The 17,940-nt window shown below is 53.3% G+C and overlaps 1 protein-coding gene across 3 annotated transcripts in view; it reads right to left on the bottom strand.

Moving 5' to 3' along the window:
* The window catches only part of PRDM10 (PR/SET domain 10), an 825,235-nt gene that overhangs the window by 400,594 nt on the left and 406,701 nt on the right, over positions 1 to 17,940 (bottom strand). The gene's annotated exons all lie outside the window — the stretch shown is intronic.

The raw sequence follows: 17,940 nt of genomic DNA, 5'->3' as shown, positions 1-17,940 counted from the left end.
TGGTTTCTTTACAGGTAAAGAGTGTTTGGCCTTATCTTGCACGAAGAATATTTCGCCTCAGCTGTCTTTCGCCTCTTTACCACCGGCTCCTCGGATCTGGACCTCTGTCTTGATGGTGACTTCCTGTCAGAGGGAGTGGTTGCTCTCCCACTACGTGACGAGCCAAACTCAGACGCTGGATACACTCCTTCATTGAGCCAGCAGATAAGGCGTTGGTTCCTGTCCTGAAGGGTCTTTTGAGAGAACCCTTGGCAGATGACACATCCGTCAGCCGAATGGTTCGGGTATAGACAGTAAAGGCACTCTGTGTGCCTGTCCCCCTCATAAAAATGTTTTAGCCCGCAGGTTTCACATGGCATGAATAAAAACTTCTTAGGTCCTGAAGTTTCCATGTTGGAAGTGGAAATCGATGTATTTCGAGGACGGTTGCACCGAAAGACGAAATGTGAAGAAAAAAAATGTTTCTCGAAGAAATTACATTTTCTCTCAGGAGAGACAAGCGAGGAATCCCAACAGCTCGGAAGACGGCTGAAATCTGAGAGGAAGCTGTTGGGGCGGAGCTATACACTTGACATCCCATTGGTGGGTACCAACAGCACCCACAACGACATTGATAGTACACTCAAGGTGTACATTTTTTCCATAGGAAAATTACTAAGTCAAATTTACTGGGGTTTCCCAGCCTAACGACGGGGAATATTGACAGCATGTGAATCCATGAAAGATTCAATGCCGGTGAAGGTCCGTAATTGCCCGACCTCGCCTGACCATTGTATTGGGACACGTCAGGTATAATGCTCGGGTGTTTGTCTGCTTTCTCTCATAGCGGGCTGTCTGTGTGAAAGTGTTTGTGTTGTAAAAGGGCATAGGGGTAGAGTTCCTAAATAACTTACCTGGTAGGATGGGGCAAAGGTGTTAAAGGAAAGTGGATACCGCGTCCAACCATCCAGTGTCCCACTCCCACTCACCGAAGACCCCTCACCCAGGTGGATCCTCCCGCACCGGTCCACCCCCAGGAACTGAATCTAGAAGCGATGGCCGTGTCCTTGCCACCTGGATGACAGATCCCTGGGGACTAGTGGGTGAGACACTTCTGGGTTCTCACAGGAGTCAAATCAAGTCAGGGCATGACAGCCCTGGACGAGTGAGGAACGCGACGCAAGCTCCCTGGTGAGAGACCCGAGAGGCACGGCACGAGACACTGCCAACGAAGAATGAGAATCCAACAAAGCCAAACTGAGCGAGGGATGCGCAGTACGGTAGGCAAGAGAAAGCTTCCTGCTGCAGAACCACTGAGGAGGAAAAGCTGAAAACAGAAGCTCGACCGGCAAAGCAAATACAAGTGAAGGATGCACAGCAGGGTACACGAGGGAGAGATTACCACTGCAGAGCCGCAGAAGACAGAACAGTGAAAGCAAGAGCAGTGCAGAAGCCCTGCTCAGCTCCCAGAACAGATCGGAAGACTGCGACAACAGTTCCCAAAGGTAGGGAAAGGGTCAGGCCGGTTGGTGGGAAGCAGAGGGCACGAAATAAGTTGAACAGATCCCCCTTATTATCCCGGGACACGAAGAGAGATAAAAAGGGATAATCATTGAAACATAAGGAACAAGTTACTTACCTGTAACTGTTGTTCTCCAGCATGGGTCTGGCATGGATTCACATGCTCATGAATATTCCCCGTCGTCAGGCTGGGAATCCTCGGTAAAGAAAAACCAGTATCAGTTTAGTTTCTGATCTGTCTTTCGTAGTAGTAACCAATCACTGATCTCTGCGTCATACTGACCACAGCCAATGACTGCCATCTCCCTAAGCCCCGCCTCTGGCAGCCATCTTCAGATTTGGTAGCACGTGAAGTGGCAGTATGACCAAGTGAAGAGCCGCAGAGGGGTAGGCGGGAGGGTTCGCATGTGAATCCATGCCAGACCTATGCTGGAGAACAACAGTTACAGGTAAGTAACTTGTTCCTTCTCCAGCATGGGGTCTGGCATGGATTCACATGCTCATGAATAAAAGAATACATAGCAGTACATACATGCACAACCACGGGAGGTGGCAAAGGCTCAACATTAAGCATTACATCCAAAACTCAACATTAAGCAATTCTTACCTCCTCACCAGGCTCACCTTAGGCGAACAGGTTGCGCAGCACTGCTTGGCCGACCCTGGACTCCTCCCTGGAATCCCGATTGACGCAGTAGAATTTCGTGAAGGTGTGCGTCGACCTCCACGTAGCAGCCCTGCAGATGTCCAGCAAGGGCACACCAGATAGGAACGCCGTGGTAGCTGCGATCGCTCTGGTGGAATGGGCTCTCGGACGGCCAGGCAGCGGTCTGTTTGCCAACCGATGACAGTACATGATACAGCCGGAGAGCCATCTGGAAATGGAAGACTTCGAGAGAGCCTTCCCCTGATTGACAGGTCCAAAGTTCACAAAAAGTTGTGACGTCTTCCGAAAACTCTTCGTGCGGTCCACGTAGAACTTCAGCGCTGTAGCCACATCCAGCGAGTGCAAAGTCCTTTCAGCCGGCGACAAAGGCGACGGGAAGAAAACAGGCAACACCAAGGGTTCGTTGAGGTAGAAGTCTGACGGCACCTTGGGCATGAAGGAGGGGTGCGTCCTGAGCACTACCCTCGTGTCGTGAAAAGTCAAGTACGGGGGCTTGCAGGAAAGGGCCTGGATCTCTCCCACCCGTCGTGCGGAGGTGATGGCCACAAGAAACGCTGTTTTCCACGACAAGAACTTCAACGGAGCTGAGTGCAGAGGCTCGAACGGAGGTCCCATGAGCTTGGTCAGCACCACGTTGAGCTCCCACGCCGGGGCTGGGGCCTTCACCGGCGGGAACGATCTGAACAGTCCCTTCATGAATTCTTTCACCAGACGATGAGACTACAAAGACGTCCGTCCCGTGGTTCTGGTGTATCGGGAGATCGCAGCAAGATGAATCTTGATGGAAGCATGCGCCAGCCCAGCCTTGGCCAGCGTCAGCAGGTACAGCAGTACTTGAGGAGCCGTAATATGTAGAGGGTTAATCTTCTGTGCGTGGCACCAGACAGAGAACCTCTTCCATTTGTGTCCGTAGCATTTAAGAGTTGAGGACGCCCTGGCCTTTGCAAGAACCTCTCTGCAGTCGGCCGGTATGTCGTAACCTCCAAACTAACGCTGCAGGAGCCAGGCCTGCAAGTTCATCGACTTCGGGTCGTGATGGAGGATGACGCCTCCTTCCCTGGAGAGAAGATCCGCGTCCACTGGCAGCTTGATTGACGGGAACGCTGACAAGTCCAGAAGGTCCGGGAACCATATCTGCCTCGGCCACGCAGGTGCGACGAGGATCATCCTGCACGGTGACCTCTTGAGCTGGTTGATGAGCCGGATCAGCAGCGGCAATGGAGGGAACGCATATAGGAACAGGCCCTCCCAGGGGAACGAGAAAGCATCGCCCATGCTCCTCGGCTGGGGAAACCTGCTGGCGAACCTCCAGCACTTGGAGTTCGTCGCCGTCGCAAACAGATCGATCTGGGGTGTGCCCCACCGTCGGAAGAGGCGGTCCACTAGATCCTGTCGTAGTTCCCACTCGTGGTACGAGCGCAGCTCCCTGCTGAGCGAGTCAGCGATGGTGTTTTTTATCCCTGCCAGTTGAAACGGCACTAGAAACATCCCTTGGGCGACGGCCCAATGCCACAGATCCTGAGCCTCCTTGGAAGCCCTGCTTCCTGATGTAGAACATGGTGGTGGTGTTGTCGGTGAAGATCCTCACCACCTTGCCCTTGAGGGACGGAAGAAAGGACATGAGGGCCCAAAACACTGCACGGAGTTCCAGGACGTTGATATGGAGGGACTTCTCCGTCGGCAGCCAAAGGCCCCTCGTGTGCAGATTTTCGGTGTGCGCTCCCCACCCTTCCAGGGAGGCATCCGTGGTCACTGTCTTCTGGTGGCCCGGGGTCTGGAAGTCCATGCCTGCCGTCAGATGCGCGCGGGTGCCCCACCACCGGATCGCTCGTCGGAAGCTCTCGTCGAGTGTGATCCTGTCCTTGAAGCTGCCCGTCGTCTGGATCCAGCGAGCGTCCAAGAACTCCTGTAACGGGCGCATCCGAAGCCTGCACAGGCGGATGAGATAAATGCAAGAAGACATCATTCCGAGGAAGGACTTGATGGACCTCACTCTGGCCGCGTCCGCAACCAGCATCCGCTGCACCTTGCCCAAGATGGCCCTCGCCCTTTCCTCCGACGGAGAGGCCAGAAGCACCACTGCGCGTCTTGAGCGGGCACCAGGTGGGACTTGGCATAGTTTATAGAGAATCCCAGGTCCGTGAGTAGTTGGGCGGTCCTCTCCGTGTGCTCCGCGGCGAGCTCCTTTGTCTTTGCTCGGATGAGCCAGTCGTCCAGGTAGGGGTAGACGTGGATCCCCTCCAGGCGCATCCGCGCCGCACCGGTGCGAGGCACTTGGTGAACACCCTGGGTGCTGACCTCAATCCGAAGGGAAGGGCTCTGAACTGGTAGTGACGCCCTTGGACCACGAATCTGAGAAACTTTCGGTGTCCCTTTAGGATGGGGATATGGAAGTAGGCATCCTCCAAATCCAACGACGACAGCAAATCGCCCTCCTCCAGTTGACCCAGGACGTGCTGGAGGGTGACCATCCGGAACTTCTGTGCCTTGATGAATTTGTTCAGTCGTCGTAGGTCCAGGATGGGACGCCATCCTCCCGTCTTCTTCTTCAAAAGGAAGTATCTTGAGTAAACTCCGGAGCCCCGAAGCCTCTTTGTGACAAGCTCGATGACGCCTTTCTTGAGCATCGCCTTTACCTCCAAGAGAAGTTGAGGGACGTGATGTTCCTTCCTGGTCTCAGATTTGGGGGGTTCTATGTTAAGGTAAATACCAGGATCCTCCTCTCTCTTCCTTCTCCCCTGTATCTTGTTCCTCAGAGGAGCTCTCTGTAGATATCGTCCTTCTATTTCTCCAAGTTCCCTCTTGTCTCTCTTTGTAGGTTTTGGGACGGACTCGTCTGGAGGCCACCTTGCCAGTTCGCAGATTGCTCGGCAGTGGGACCCTCAGGGAGTCTGCCCCTAATTCCAGGGAAAAAGGCGTAGGCCGGAAAAAACCCTGGCGTGATGGTTAACTGCTGCAGGATGGAATGCAGGAGAGTGTAGACTACGATTCCCAGAAGTCTCTTCCAAAATTCAAACAAAGCGAAATCCAGGCACAACAAGGCGGTAGCGGGAAGAGAGTGAATGCAGCTGAGTGGAAGCAGGATCCGCACACGAAGAGGAGCGGGAAACGAGGGTTGTAGTAAATGGACCAGAGAAGAGAAGCGCAGAGCGGGGAATGCAGACAAACAAGGTAAGCAGGAGACAAGCGGGAGGTATAGCGGAGGAAAGCAGGAAACAGAAACCCAGTGGGGAAACAGCTGGAGGGCAGAGAAATACTCACACGAAGAGCGCGAAGGAAGAAACTTCAGCGTGTAAACCCGAAGCGGAACAGAGGGTTGCAACGCACCGGCATAGCTGTCCGGTGCGTAGATAACGTTGAGCCTCAGGGGGCGTGGCACGGCAGTCCGGATACTAGACCGCAGTGAATGGTTCCGTTAGTGTTTCTTCCATCGAGTCCACAACTTCCAGGACGGACGCGTCGTGACAGTATAACCTCTTCTCCTCTGGACCCCTCCGGGTTTCCCTGGATGGTTTCTATGGAAGAGACGTAGTAGTCGAGGTGCACTGAGGTTTCTTGCAGGTTCCCAGGACCTTTCAGTCCAAGGGTATCCTTTCCAAAGTATGAGGTACTGGAGAACCCCGTGTCTGTAACAAGAGTCCAAGATTCGAGAGACTTCATATTCGGGATCTTCTTCTAAGTTTGGGATGCATTTCTTGATTTGTCTGATATAGATCTTTTTTGTAAGCTTTAAGAAGGGACACATGAAACACTGGATGGATCCTTCGTAAGGAACAGGGTAGCTTGAGTCCAAAAACTTCTGGATTGATCTGCTGTTCAATGATGTATGGGCCAATATACCTTGGAGTGAATTTTCCTGGACGTATACGCCTTGGTAAGTATTTTGTGGATAACCAAACCTTATCTCCAGGCTTCCAGATCGGATTTGCTCGTCACTTTCTGTCGGCCCATTTGTTATAGGATTGACGGCTGGCCGTTAATGTTTCCTGAGCTCTCAAGTGGGTTTGTTTGAGGGTGTTCAACAATTGATCTACAGTGGGTATGTTAGTGGTTGGAATCACTGACTGTGGGATATGTCGAGGTTCGTATCCATAAGTACATTTGAAAGGGCTCATACCAATCGCCGAATGTACTGTATTATTATAGGAGAACTCGGCTATGGATAGAAGTTGGCTCCAGTTATCCTGTGTCTGGTTGCAGTAACATCTGAGGTATTGTTCCAGTGTAGCGTTTAGTCGTTCGGTCTGTCCATTGCTCTCGGGATGGAATCCGGAAGACAATGCCCTTTGGATTTGTAATTGTTTACACAACGAGGACCAAAATTTTGAGGTAAATTGAGTCCCTCGATCCGAGACTATTGTATGTGGTAGACCATGTAGTTTGACTGTCTTTCAGAAATACTTCTGCAGTCTTGGTGGCAGATGGAGTACCCTGGAGGGGGGAAAAATGAGCAAGTTTACTGAATGAGTCCACTACAACCATGATGGCTGTGAATCCTTCTGACGGAGGTAAGTCCACGATAAAATCCATGGATATATGCTGCCAGGGACCCGCAGGTAATGAATCCTGTTGGAGAAGGCCCAGTGGCTTGGCCGTGCTGTATTTACCTTGAGCACACGTGGGACAAGAAGATACATATGCATAGACATCCTTGACCATTGTCGGCCACCAAAAGTTTTAGTAGATGTAGTGTGGCCGCTCGACCCTTGTGTCCTGCTGTGGGTAGATCGTGACACCAGGCTAGTGCTTGAGACTGTAGTCCGGAATTCGGTAAGAACACCTGGTAGTCTTTAAACAAGTATTCACCCTTCTTGATTAAGGATGGAAAACGTGTGACTGTGGATCTTGCTTGGGCTTCTAACACTTGTTGTAAAAAGGTGTTGACTGTTCCTATGAATTTCTTCCCTTGAAGTAACTGTTCGTGATTGGAGTATGAACCCGATTCTTCCCCAAAACTCCGGGAGAGGGCATCCGCTAGGTGATTCTCCTTTCCTGGTAAGTATGTTAGTTTGAAATCATATTGAGCGAAGAAGTATGCCCACCTGGCATGGCGAGAATTTCGGCATTCCATACTCTTGAGTACACTAAGATTCCGGTGATCAGTTCGTACCTGGAACGGGAAGTTAGCTCCTTGTAAAAGGTGCCTCCATTCTTCACAGGCCTGTCTGATGGCCAACAGTTCCTTTTCTACTACAGAGTAATTCTTTTCACTCGGGGAGAGTGTCCTAGAATAATAAGCAACAGGATGCTCCAGTCGATCTTCCTCCTTTTGGAGGAGAGCAGCTCCAATAGCTCCTTGTGAGGCATCTGTCTCTACAATGAAAGGTATGGTTTGATCGGGTTGCCTGAGGAAGGGTGCGGAAATGAAAGCCTCCTTGAGATGTTTGAAAGCCATATCGGCCTCTTTATTCCAGCAAAATCGTGTGCCTTTCTTCAGTAAGGCTGTGATGGGCAGGACAATGTTGGAAAATCCCGGGATAAATTTACGGTAAAAATTTGTCAGTCCTATGAACCTCTGTATATCTTTTACTGAGTTTGGAGTGGGCCAGTTTTGGATGGCTGAGGATTTGTTGGGATCCATTTCTACCCTTCCTTCCGACAGGATAAATCCCAGATAAGGGACTGTAACAGCCTCAAACAAACATTTTTCTGGTTTGGCTAGCAGATGATGAATACTGAGCCTTCGGAGTACCTCTGATACATGCTGACGATGTTGTGTTAGGGTTGATGAAAATACCAAAATGTCATCCAGATAGACCACTACTGTATTGAACAAAAGATCACAGAAAATCTTATCCATAAATCTCTGGAATTGAGCTGGAGCATTGACCAACCCAAAAGGCATCACTTTGTACTCGTAATGACCCAAGGGAGTCCGGAAAGCGGTCTTCCATTCGTCTCCTTTTGTGTACTCTCAAGCGATGATATGCTCCCCTTAGGTCTAACTTAGTAAACCACTTGACTCCTTGCACTGCTTCCATTATATCCTTAATCAAGGGCATGGGGTACCGATCCAGAATGGTCAAGCTATTAAGACCCCTATAGTCAATACAAGGTCGGAGCTCCTTGGTGCCTTTCTTGGGGATAAAAAATAAAGATGCTCCGGCTGACGAGGTGGATTCTTGTATAAGACCATTTTGAATATTGGTGTCCAAATATTCTCTTAGAGCTTCCCTTTCAGGAAGAGACAATGGAAACATACGTCCAAAAGGAACTACAGCATCCGGTACCAGATCGATCTTACAATCCTCATTGCGACTTGGAGGTAAAGGTCTGGGTTGAACGTCTGCAAACACATCAGCATAACCTTGATAGTGCCTTGGTATGGTGTTGATACTTCTTACAGAAAGAGTAGACACTTGAGGACATAATTGTTCCTTGTTGGATAGGCAGGACCGAAAACATCGTTCAGAGCGGAATTCCACTACATTGGCTGTGCAGTCAATGCCAGGATTATGCCTTCTTAACCATGGGATGCCTAGGATAATAGGAAAGTGCGCTGCTCTTATGAGATCGAACACCATTACTTCCTGATGAAATTTCATCTTTACTCCCAGTTCTTGAGTCTCCTGCCTGATAAGGCCCGAGGACAAAGGGGTACCATCCCTTCTACAGGGATTGGGAGAGGTTTCGCTCTTCTGGGGATAGCATGATCTAGAGCCCATTGATCGTCCATGAAGTTCCCTGCCGCTCCACAATCCAACATGGCCAGACATTCTACAGAGTGTCCTCCTTTCCAATCTAGAACCACCTGTAAAACCATCAACTGATGTGAGGCATCTGATACTTGGGGTGTATTAGTGATACAGGGACCTGCCGTTTGAACCCCTTCCTTGTCCCTGTTCAGGGTCGGGGTCTTTCGTTTCCCGATCTCCTGGGAGGTACATTCGGACAATCTCGCAGGAGGTGTTTCTCAGAACCACAATACATACATAAGTTCAAGTCTTTACGTCTCTTTCTCTCGATTGCAGTTAGGGACCCTCGTGCAGTTCCGACTTGCATGGGTTCTTCTGTTTGTTGCACGGTTCTTTCAGGTGGTGTAGGAATAAAGGAGAAGGATGAGGAGGGTAATATTCCAGACTTGTATCTTCGTCTTTCGGTGCGTCTCTCGGCCATGCGGTATTCTATCTGAAGAGCCAGAGTAACCAGTTCCTGGAAGGATTCTGGTCTAGCTACCCTCGAGAGTTCGTCTTTAATCTCATCAAGTAAACCCCGTCTGAAGAGGGTTTGTTTGGCGGAATCCGGCCATCCCGTTTCCGCTGCAATCCTTTGAAAGGTTGACAAGTACGTCTGTACATCTTGAGAACCCTGTTTAGTATCCACTAGGTTCTCATATGAGGTGAATAGAACTTCGGGTCTTTCGAATCTTGTGTGGAACTGTTGAACAAAGGCTTCATAATCAGCTAGAATAGGGTCGGAATTGGTCACCAACGGAGTTGCCCAAGCTAGGGCATTACCTCCTAGATTGGAGATAAGAAAACCGACTTTGGCTCTGTCAGATACGAACATCCTTGGGCGAAAGGTAAAGTAGACCTGACAGGCGTCAAGAAATTCTTTCATTCCTTTGGGATTTCCTTCGTACTTGCCACATGGCAAGAGCATAGGAGGAAGGTCATCTCGTACCTCCTCCCTTTGTGTAACTTGTAGGCGTAGAGCAGCATTATCCGCCTTTAATGCATTATTATCGGCCTTTACTGCCTGTAGTTCAGCATTGACAAGTTCCTGATATTGCATTGACAAGTTCCTGATATTGCTCCAAACTGGCCATCTTTGGACTTTGCAATCTCTCAGATTTGGGGGATTCTATGTTAAGGTAAATGCCAGGATCCTTCCTCTCTTCCTTCTCACCTGTATCTTGTTCCTCAGAGGAGCTCTCTTATTTCTCCAAGTTCCCTCTTGTCTCTCTTTGTAAGTTTTGGGACGGACTCGTCTGGAGGCCGCCTTGCAAGTTTACAGATTGCTCGGCAGTGGGACCCTCAGGGAGTCCGCCCCTAATTCCAGGGAAAAAGGCGTAGGCCGGAAAAAACCCTGGCGTGATGGTTAACTGCTGCAGGATGGAATGCAGGAGAGTGTAGACTACGATTCCCAGAAGTCTCTTCCAAAATTCAAACAAAGCGAAATCCAGGCACAACAAGGCGGTAGCGGGAAGAGAGTGAATGCAGCTGAGTGGAAGCAGGATCCGCACACGAAGAGGAGCGGGAAACGAGGGTTGTAGTAAATGGACCAGAGAAGAGAAGCGCAGAGCGCGGAATGCAGACAAACAAGGTAAGCAGGCGACAAGCGGGAGGTATAGCGGAGGAAAGCAGGAAACAGAAACCCAGCGGGGAAACAGCTGGAGGGCAGAGAAATACTCACACGAAGAGCGCGAAGGAAGAAACTTCAGCGTGTAAACCCAAAGCGGAAACAGAGGGTTGCAACGCACCGGCGTAGCTGTCCGGTGCGTAGATAACGTTGAGCCTCAGGGGGCGTGGCACGGCAGTCCGGACACTAGACCGCAGTGAATGGTTCCGTTAGTGTTTCTTCCATCGAGTCCACAACTTCCAGGACGGACGCGTCGTGACACCTGGCCACGGGGGGGACGCGCGGGCACTTCTTTAGAAACTCGAGCGCGTGACCCTGGACCAGGGCATCCAGCACCCAACGGTCGGTGGAGATGGACTCCCACGCGCTGATGAAGATCGCCAGCCGGCCTCCCACCGGGGTGCTTCAGTGGGGGCCCGACCCCACGGCCGGTTCAGTCCTGCTTCGACGAGGCTTTGCCGCCTTGTCCTCCTTGGCGATGACGGCGGGGTCCGCCCGACTTGCCTCGTCCCGTGTAGGCTTCCTGTGACGACAAACGGGCCGCTTGACGATAGGTGGAAAATCCGCAGCCGGAACCTTTGGAGGCACCCTGCTTGCCTCCGCTGCTCCGAAAGGGCGGCCGTCGTTGCTGGAGAACACCAAGAGCCCGGGCCGTCTCCGTGTCCGTCTTGATGGCTTGTAGGGAATCGTCCACTGTTTTCCCAAACAGGTTGCTCCCGTCGAACGCATGTCCAAGACTCTGGTCTGCACGTCCTGACGGAAGTCAGTTGCCTTGAGCCATCCACGCCGTCTAAGCCACACGCCGTTGCCCAACTGGCGAAATCCAGTGTCAGCGATGTCCGTCGCTATCGTGATGGCGTGGTCCGACGCCACTTCTCCTTCCTGCAAGATCTCTAGGGCCTCCGCCCTCTTGTCGTCTGTTAAGAAGTCCAGCAGGGGGGCGATCTTGTACCACAACTCCCTGTCGTAGTGGGCTACGACAGCCAAGGCGTTGGCAGCCTTAATCGTCATTGCTGCTGATGAGATGACTCTGCATCCCATCGTGTCCAATTTCTTTCCCTCGCCATCCGGCGGGGAGGTTGACGTAGAGGCCGAGGCCCCCCCCCCCGCTTTCTTCCTGGCCGCCGCAGAGACGACCGAGTCCGGGGTCGGCTGTGCCCGAAGGCACAAGGGGGCCGCGTCCAGGACCCGGTAATTCTTCTCGTACCGATCCCTTCTCGCAGGCGTTGTGGATGGGTTCTTGAGGAGGGCGAAACCCTCATCCCAGATATCGTCCAGTAGAGGTACAGCGAGGAACGTCTTCCTCTTGGTCTCGCGCCGTTGATAAAGGAAACCTTCCTTCTTCTCTTCCGGGCAGAGCTGGAAAAGCTCGGATGCCCTGGCGATCATGGCATGAAACGATCCAATCTCGTCGGGCGGGGAGGCCCGGGGAGGAGGTGACGACGGGAGATCCTCGTCGTAAACCTTGTCGTCTGTGCCCGTCGCGGCCGTGTCAGTCCCCGTATCATCCCCACGGGTCGTGGACGGGGAGGAGGGCTGAGCAGGGCGCGATGGTTGAAAAGGAGGTGGAGGATGAATCCTTCTTCTCTTAGGAGGAGGGCTCCCAGAAGGGCCTGGCTCCGGGTCCCCCGTCGGGAAAGGTTCCTCCGTTGGTGGTAACGGCAATCTCGTCCTTATCTCCAAGCATAAGGACTGTATAGCCAACAAAATGGCCGCCAAGTTGTCTTGCGGCACTGATTGAGGGGAGTCCGACGGGAAGTCAGGAGCCCCGTCGGCACCCTTGACGTTCTCGTCGTCTCCTACGTCAGGGTCCCTCCCGACGGGCTGGTCTTCCACGCCAACGCCGTGGCTTAAGACTTCGATCAGCTCCTCCTCAGAGGTTGAGGCCGAATCCACAATGACCTCCTGCCCCCCCTTTTACTTCTCCGTCGGAGGTTTCACGGGGGTCCTGTCGATGGGCATGAAAGAGGACTCCCTCCAAGGTGGCAGGGAGACTCTGCGCCCCGAGGTTGCCACCACTGGTGTAGCCTCCACAGGCTGAGCGAGAGCCGCCGCGACTGTCTCGATAGAGGCCTTGGCCGGGTGGATTAAGGCTTTCACCACCTTAGGTGCGCTCACCGCCTTCTCCTTGGGGGGGAGGGTCACCGCCTCGCTCCCCCTCCGATGGGGCCTTCGAGCTCGACCGGGGTCTCTCCAGGAGCTTCGCCGGGTGCTTGGCCTTCCTCTTACCCGAGCCAGAGCGTTGGCTCGTGGTTGATGGCGCCGGGGAGGATGCGCCCTGCCAGGCGCCCGTAGAACCCGACCGTTCGGCGCTCCCGGTGCCAGCGGACTCGCAGTGTTTGGCCTTCTGTTGGACCCCCGTCGCTGGGGCGCCCTCAAAGGTCTTAGAAGACCGCTCAGACTTCTTCTCGCCTGACGGGCTCTTCCCTTCCAGCCAGTTGGCGAGACGCAGATGGCGGTCCTTCATGGTCCGCTCCGACATATTGCCGCAAAACGCACAGTCCTTCTCCACGTGCGTCTTGTCCTCATGCATGCAGTAGAGGCAAAGGGAGTGTTCGTCCTCCTTAAAGACATTCTGAAGCTGGCATCCAGGGCAGACCCTGAACAGCTTTCCGGGCGTCGAGCTTCCCTTCTCCTGGGCCATGATCGAGATGGGCCTGAGAAACTTCTGGAGTCCTCCAAAAGCGTGGCTTGACGAAATCTTCACCCTTGAGGGGCGTAGAAGAATCCGACACGGGTCCCCGTTGATCGGATAAAGAAACAGCGGAGCTTGAGGCACTTTTGACAGAAAAAGAGAAAATGTTCGTAAGAAAAAGCGCGAAAAAAGCACTAAAGCTCGAGAGCAATAGCACGAGGATCCCAACACTTGAACGTGCGGTAAAAATCTGAAGATGGCTGCCAGAGGCGGGGCTTAGGGAGATGGCAGTCATTGGCTGTGGTCAGTATGACGCAGAGATCAGTGATTGGTTACTACTACGAAAGACAGATCAGAAACGAAACTGATACTGATTTTTCTTTACCGAGGATTCCCAGCCTGACGACGGGGAATATTCATGAGCATGTGAATCCATGCTAGACCCCATGCTGGAGAAAAGCTAGAGCAAACTTGACAAAGCAGCCTACGTGGCAGCGCAGGATAGCCATATGGACTTCCATCTTCCAGAAGGTGACCGCAATATCCAGCCTGCCCCATGGTGGAGAGGACTGCCGTAAACGGTGGAACGACCGGAGGGTCAGGGTGCGGGGACTGCTGTCCCAAAACCGCCAGGAGTCCCTGGCGACTGGAGGAGGCACTATAGAGCTGCTGTTCCTCACTGCCTGGGAGGAGAAATGTAGCACAGTGCTGGACTTTGAAGGAAGAGAAGGAGTCCGCAGTGGGGAGGCAGGGGCCAGCAGACAGGAAGCAGGAGGTGAGTCACCCCCCCCCCACACAAATGCATGCACAAATGGCATCCCAGCATAAGATGTCCAAGTGGACAGGGACACAAGTCAGCAGACAGAAGCTGGGCAAGCCAACAGGGCAGAGTGACGGGGTGGCACATCAGCATTCCCCCCAAATCAAACATGAGGCAGGTCATCAAAGGCACCCCTGAGCCACACAGCTGCAGCAAGATCAGGCAAGTTAACCAACTAATGCATGGGCATCACACCCCTACTGGCGAACCCTGTGCCAGCAGGATTGAGGTGCATGAGCGACCACAACACCGTGCAGCAGTCACAAGCATGTTGCGGCCCCAGTAGGCCTGCGCTATGTCGACATGGCAGACAAGACACAGTGAAGTACATGTCTCACACACGACATGTGCCCAACATGCCAATAACTGTGCACCACAAAGCATCCCTGCAAGCTGCACAGAGCCCTGACAGTGCCATGGACTAAGCCCCCCACTGTGAGTGCCACACAGGGAGGGGATGGATGTGGGGCCATGAAGGAATCCAAGCATGCATGCCAGATGTAAGCTGCCCCAGCATGGACACCCTGGCCTACCCACACACAGGCCATAGACCAACAAGCCATGGGTCACACACCCATCGATACAAGCAACCCCATGATGCTGGGCCCACATGCAACCTCCCATGACCAACCATGCCCATTTTCCCATTTGTGTGGGGTCACACTCTGTACCATAGTAATTGTGCCTTGCATGCGAACACACGTGGGTGAACGATACCGGACAACATTTCCTATGTCCCCTACAGGCACTCACGTATCGCCAGATGCATAAGAGGAGGAGGAGAATGACCGCCCATCTGGGAGCGCCGCTATCAGGCCCTCAAGATCTGCCACCACCACCCTGCAAAAGCCCAAACAGGCCACACCAAGGCGGATGTCCCAGCGCGTAATGCCACACCAGAGCAGGCTCAAGGCAACATCCACACCTCAAGCCACCACGGGCAGTGCAGGGCACACTGCACCCACTCCCGCAGCCGGAGGCCCTGCCGCAGAGGCCACTACTGCTACCAGGGCGACAGGGGGACACCAGCCCGGTGCTATCACCTGCCGAAGGGCCACAATGTCCGGAGAGCCCTCCATGCCACCAGCACCCCCCAGAGAGCCCTCCATGCCGCCAGCGTGCACGTACACCACAGCCAGACATGAATACTCCCACATATGGCTCCCCTGCATACAGCCCTGGGGCAGTGCAGAGCCCCTCAACACCACAGCACACTTCGACACGCAGCATGCTGATGCTTGAGGACATGGAGCGCAGACAGCAGGAGATTGGCCGCACCCACACTGCACACCTGCAGGCTATCAGGGATAGCATCCAGGTGGCTACCCGTCTGGTTGTGCATGCCATGGCGTGGAAAAGGGCTGAGAAGACAGTAAACACGTCCACCCTTACACTTGACGCCAAACGTATCGGGGAAATGACAGAGGGCGTCTCTGCAATGGTTGAGGCCATACGCCAGAGCACAGAGGTGCAACAGCAGCAAAACCTGGGGACAGTCATCGTCCCATCCATGTCACCCACGCCCACAGAGGGGTCACAGCAGGGCACTCAGTGGCGACAGTCAGAGTGCCTTCTGTGCCCAAGATCACCAGGGTCTGGCAAAGGGGTTGGGGGAGGCCACGGCTGTGCAAGGCTCTGGGACACGGATTTCCTTGCGTGGCCACGCTGGGTAGTTGTTGGTGGGAGGGGGATAGTGTGATGGGGTGTTGGTGGTGTGAGGGGGGATAGTGTGATGGGGAGTTGGTGGTGGGAGGGGAGATAGTGGGGGCACTTAATTCTATAAAAACCGTTCAAAATCAATGCGAGGACATTCCTGATTGTGTCATTGTCGTGTTTATTTATGGGGGTGGTGTCACAGAGTGGTGCATGGGTCATGCCATGTGCACGTTTTAAAAGAAACTGTCTGTGCCATGTGTACATTTTAAAAGTATGATAGAAGGCAGACAATAACAAAAGAGTAAAACATTCAAATCTATGATTCTTTTCAGAAATTCTGGATTTCATCACTATGGTCTTTAACATTGCAAATTCCAAAAAGGAGGAGACCGACTTTACTACTACTGACTCAGGCCAGATGCACACCATGACATCTGGATGCACTTGCGGTAGCCTAGGGAAGCCTTGGTACCAGAACGGGCAGCAAATGCCACTTAAGTTCAGAAGCATTCACCTTCACCTTGTTCTTCTATCTATTCCTTTAAGAGGAGGGGGCAGAGGTACAAGTTGGAGATGACTGGGATAATAATGAAAGAGAAAATAAAAGTGTCAACTTACAAAATATTTTTATCCTTCATCGTCTCTGTCTTTCTGTTAATTGAAGGAGAAAAGGTTGCGAGGATAAAGCCCTTGGTTGTAGCCAGATAAATAACAAGAGGAGCCAGCCCATGACAGAGCACGACTATGGACGTGGAAAGCTCAGTTCCTGAAGCAGTGACCGAAAAGCAGTATCAAACTCTTTGGGCAAGGGCATATCCAAGACACACATGTGGGCACTTAGAGACGGGTTCAATCAACCTCAGGCTACTCATAAACTAGACGTACTGATGGTGTTTTAAGATGGTTCATGTACAGCGCTAAGCGCTATTTAGGCAGCTTAACAAACATAAAGGGGCCTGACTAAAACAAATGATCTAATACTGGGGAGACCACTAGGGGTGCGGGCAAGATGGACGCCCAAGTGGAAGACTCTGTTCCCTGCCCTGGTGAATGGCAGAGTAACTGCTGAGCTGAGTCCTGGAGAGCAGTCGTAATAGCTCCCGGGGCCTCAGAAGACATGCAGCACCCGACAAGTGGGATTCTGAGTTCCCTTGGCCCCGCTGTGTGCCGGAAAGGCATCCCCTGATGTGGAGGGCTGAGATGGAGCAGCCGTGAGGCCGGGAAGCAATGCGGCCCGAATGCAGTGACACGGGGGAGACGGGGCCACCGGAGGCCCCCGGAGCACGCCCGCGAGGAGCCTGTGAAGAGTGGCGCTCCCCCCCCTCCGTGTTTGGGCTGAGGCCCCCACTGATGCCGGCATAGCCCCGTGGCGGGCAACAGGAGAAGGCGCAGCAGGACTTGGCAGCACCCCGCCTCCACTCTTGGCCCAGCAGGAGGCAGAGCGGGCTGGGACAGTGAGAAGAGCCGGTGAGGAAGACATTGGGGCCCGGAGAACATGCCCGCAAGGTGCCCGTGAGCAGAGGCACCCCCATCCGGCACTCGGGGAGAGGACCCCAAGCCTCCATGGGCGGCCAAAACAAAACGGCAAAACAGGACGGGGAGGAGAGGGACAGCCTCCTGCTTCCTCCCGCGGCTCAGGGGAGAGAGAGAGAGAGACACACACACCGGAGGCTCTGAGGACTACACAGCGAGGTGCCAGAGGCGAGTGGCAGCCCTGCACCCCTTTGACCGCCCACACAGCTTCAGTGAAGCGCTTGGGAAGTGTTTATGCCCCCTGGGAGGCCAGGCAGGAGAGGGCACAGTGAGGAGCTCCCCAGTATCGGCAAGCACAGGTAAAGCCACAGCCCCACAAGGACACCCCAGCCCTGAGGGGAGGGTGGAGCACGGAGCGAAAGGCCAGGTACGCTCTGGCGCCCCCCTCTCGCCACAGATACAAAGAAGGGCGAAGGGCAAAGGTGATACTGAAGAGCGGGACCCCATTGACGCCTGACTAAGGAGCACAAGTTAAGGTCTCCCGGGAGGAGGGGACATGGACAAGCAGCAGTAGACTGATCCAGAAGATTGCAGGGGGCACTCGCGAAGCAAGACCCCGGAGAAAGAGCCCGTTAGTTGAGCCCACCTAAACAACCTAAAGAAAGAGCCCATTGGCCCCATGGGAGCCGGCACGAAAGGAACGGACTGGGGTTGGGGGAGGGTGGTTAACCAGCACTGCATGCCGCCGCCCGGATGAGTTAGAAAGGGGCACTCCCCAGTGTACAGCTGAAATCAGCTCTGTTAAAAGTAACATTCAGGTGATCCTAGAGGAAATACAGGGTATGAGGACTGGTACTGGCGCCAAAGTGGCAGACCTTTCAATAAGAG

The sequence above is a fragment of the Ambystoma mexicanum genome, chromosome 9 (genome assembly GCF_040938575.1).
Source record: "Ambystoma mexicanum isolate Mex_15411 chromosome 9, UKY_AmexF1_1, whole genome shotgun sequence".
Taxonomy (NCBI): domain Eukaryota; kingdom Metazoa; phylum Chordata; class Amphibia; order Caudata; family Ambystomatidae; genus Ambystoma; species Ambystoma mexicanum.
Note: the sequence above shows the minus strand (reverse complement) of the source record. Positions and strands in the feature narration are given on the sequence as shown.